At 37.6% G+C, this 3,912-nt stretch overlaps 1 pseudogene; it reads left to right on the top strand.

Moving 5' to 3' along the window:
- The first annotated feature begins 308 nt into the window (after window positions 1–308).
- On the top strand, window positions 309–3,637 carry LOC125200281 (annotated as a pseudogene).
- Window positions 3,638–3,912: the final 275 nt, after the last annotated feature.

Genomic DNA, 3,912 nt, shown 5'->3' with positions numbered 1-3,912 from the left:
TGCCAATAAATGACAATGGAACTAACAATATATTATCATGAAAAACTATTTTTAGCATGGTTTATTACATCGAGGTTGCTAATAAATTAAATTTAAAATGTAAATAGTGTAGCATGGCGAGACGATAAATCCTTCGAAAACGCTGATGGCAAAGTCGAATCCGTGGCCAATCCGCCGCGGTGGCGACATATTCCACATCTTCCATTCCCGTAAAGCAATCTCTTTATTTTTTGAATCAAATCCAAGCAACCTCTTCCCTTTTCCCCAAGCAAACGTCGCGATCGTATTAATAAAAAGAATTGGGCAAGATGTCGGGCAAACAGACGTACCGGGTAGCTTCGCTTCCAACGGCGGTTCGGGATGGCAGCGGCAGAGGCACCGAATGACGTGAAGGCAATATTCTTCAAGTACACGGCGGCGAACGGGTTCATGACCGTGGAGCAATGCGGCGATTCATGGTGGAGGTGCGAAGGAGGAGAACGCCACTTTGGAGGATGCGCAGCACACATCGACGGGGTTAGCCACCTCCATGAGCTCAAGCATCTCACATTGTTCCACCGCCGCGGCCTCAACCTCGAAGGATTTTTCAAGTACTTGTTTGGCGATGCTAATCCGCCTCTCAATCCTAAACTCGGGTAAGCTTTTTTCCCATGCATTACTTTTTATTCTCTATTACATAGGATGAACAAACATATATTTATATCGAACATGAAATGGATGAGGAAACATGATGACAAATTCTCGGCCATTTATTATTCCTTCTTTCCTTTTATTTCAATGAAGTAAACTAGAATTTAAATGGATTTCAATAAACCAGAATTAATTAGGGTTGACGATAATTGATTAGTTCTAGTTAGTAGAACTTTCTTGTAACTCCTATATATACTTCCATGGTTGATGGAAGGAGTTATTAAAAAGTAATCAAGTATGTTTAACAATTTTAGTAGACCGAATTTGAGGATTATTAGGTCTCTTTAGAGAATTTCCGTATGCCTCTTCGGAGGATTGTTGTACGGTTCTTTGGAGGATTGTTCTACTCTTACTTTTAATTCCATTTCATGTTTATTATTTTGCTTTGTGCTCGCTTTTTTATCTCATCTTGACTCCATATCATATTTTTGTTATTTTTTAGATGAATTTTATGATGTTGTAATGACAATAAACTTCCATTCTTAGGTGAAACAAAGATGAAATTGAAAGAAACAAAACTAAAGTGTTAAGTTGTGGTACATGAAATTCAATTATCTTGATCCGATTATTCAATATTACTTTGCGTTCGTGTTCACCATGATATGAATGCTCCACTATCTCATTACTTCATATACACAGGCCACAATTCATATCTAACGGGAATCAACTAAGTAGTGATTTAAAGTGATATACCAATTATTAATGCATTGCATAGAGGTGTAAGAGTTATCGAAGTCTGGATATATGGCCCAATTCCACAAAAGACAACGTCGAGGTTCTTCATGGGAGGTATGTTTCATTGCAACTTTGTATTTATTGGACGTTGACATTTGAGTGTGTGTGATTGAAGGGTAGAGCATTATGCAGTTTAAGGCTAAATGAACTCATGAAGAATTGTTTTCTTGTTCCTTTTTAGTCATTAAGAATTCAATAGTGTTACATAAGAGTGATTAGTTCAGTTCTATAGGTAAAAAATAATCATGGAGAATATCTTCATCTTTCTATTTGAAATGATCACAAATATGATAGAGATTTTCAAATTTCTTGGTGCGTAGGACACTTACCACTCCGTTAAACTCATCGATGTTTGAGATCTATAAAGGAACATGCTTTTGTAGCATCCGAATATCCTTGTGATTACACTTGAAGACCATCTAACTCCCCACCTTAAGCTAAAACAGACGAGGTTCGTTTTATGGTGTTGTAAGGGTCTATATGGTACTAACATCCTCATTCGATTTCCTCATGACGATGATAACCAAAACATTTGGTGACATGTTGTATTCACCTGGTTCGGAATGTTTGAGTGAGTTCCCATCGCCCGAATCTCTAAAGAGGAGGATCATTATATCAACCAAGCCACCCAAAGAATACTTACAAGCCAAAGATGCTAAGATACAAGAGACTAGCTCAAAAAGAGAAAGGATGCTAGTAAACAAGAACCTTGGGGAATGAAATCCAAAGTTTTGGAACTAAAACTAATGTAAACAAAGGTTAGTTATCTACCTTGGATAATGTTGAGCATGTTTACATTATTTTGTATTCTAAGTTGCACTACGATTTCTATTCAAGGTTGGTTGCTTAGATATGAGTCCAATGGAAGAGGCGAAGAAGATTTCAAGTCGGACCAATACGAGGCGCCCGAGTCAGTGCGTCTAATCGCAATTCATGCGGAAAAGGGAGAGGTGGAATGCATGATCGGCTAAGAGTGGAGCCTAATAAAGTCGACGTCTTAGCTTGAGTGAGCAAGAGCTTGAAAAGGCCGTTGCAACTTATACCCGGATATCGTGAGGTAAGTTGTCAATAAGTCCGTTTCTATCTTTTTTCAGCAAACTAATCTATCATAACATTTTGTAATTTACATCTCGTGATTTTACAATAGACAATCATATTCTAGATATTGTTTCGATTCGATTTACACAAGAATTTACCGAGAGTGTACCCTAAAGGCATACGTTTTGACTCATCCAACTACAACCCTTGATTGGGTGGATGCATGGTGCTCAAATGGTTGCGTGAATATGCAAGTGAGGGCATTTTCCTTTCATGATTATGAATATTTCAACTCCACCATAAACTATTGGCTTATGTTTTCTTGACTTTATGTCGATGTACATACATGTAGCAAAGCATAAAAAATGACCACAAATTTATATTTGAATGTAGAGAATAGACAAATCTAAGGGAAAAGATAGTTTTAAGTGTTAGTTTTGTGACTTTTGTCATGAGTTTAATCATTCAATGAAAAATTCATTCGAGCTAATATGACTTATGAAATTCCAAAATAGGGTTATGGGAGAGCATTGTGGTTGATGCATGGCATGTTCAGTGGCTAATGGTGGTTGGGATATGTAAAAAAACCAGATTTTTGTTGAAGGATACCGATGCGATCTATGATTCATCCGTTAGAATGACATTGAAGGTAAGCTCAATAATTATGTAGTTGGCTTCATCTCGCTTAACATTTGTCAGCTCTTTATCTCATATGTACTTACTTGTTGCTATAGGTGATCGTGTACATGGGCGAAGGATGGTTTTATGACTTCAACCATACATACTTTGATAACTATTCTCCTCCTGATTTCTATGCAAGGGTAGCCATATTTACATCGAATGTCAATTTAAAGATGAAGTTATAGATATATTTTACTCCTTCTATTCTTAGGTGGGAATTGCAGAGTACCCTGACGTTGTAATGAAGAAAACAAAAACGCTTGATGATAACTCGGATACCTAATCGGGATGAGGTGTTTCTGTCCCACTAACGGTCTCGAGCTCGCACTTCTTCGGTTGAAGTTCACGAGCATGACACATCGGAGAAGGATGACTTCGCAGACGTACATGCCTCCCGTATCGAGCCGAGACAAGGCATCCGAGCGTCCTCTTCACACCTGAAGGGGAACGCTACAAGTCCGTTAGGCTACTCATGCGGTTCGAGTTAATCTGATCCTTATATTGTCTCTTGTTCTATTTTGTATGTGATGATAGTATTTGAATGCATAAACATGCTACTACAAAGAGGTGTCTTAGGGCATCAATATTGTCAACCAAAATAACTTAAACGTTTCAGATTGATGTGTAAATATAGTGATCGCCCCAGTACAAAATAGTAGCATTTTTGTTACAATCTAATGTATTATTCCAAATTTGAGCGATTCGCATGTCTCAAAATCTTAACATCTCCATAAAAATACCCACGTTAAAATATAATGATCCTCATTT

Source organism: Salvia hispanica, unplaced genomic scaffold (assembly GCF_023119035.1).
Source record: "Salvia hispanica cultivar TCC Black 2014 unplaced genomic scaffold, UniMelb_Shisp_WGS_1.0 HiC_scaffold_889, whole genome shotgun sequence".
Lineage (NCBI taxonomy): Eukaryota > Viridiplantae > Streptophyta > Magnoliopsida > Lamiales > Lamiaceae > Salvia > Salvia hispanica.
This window is presented reverse-complemented; position numbering and strand designations above follow the sequence as displayed.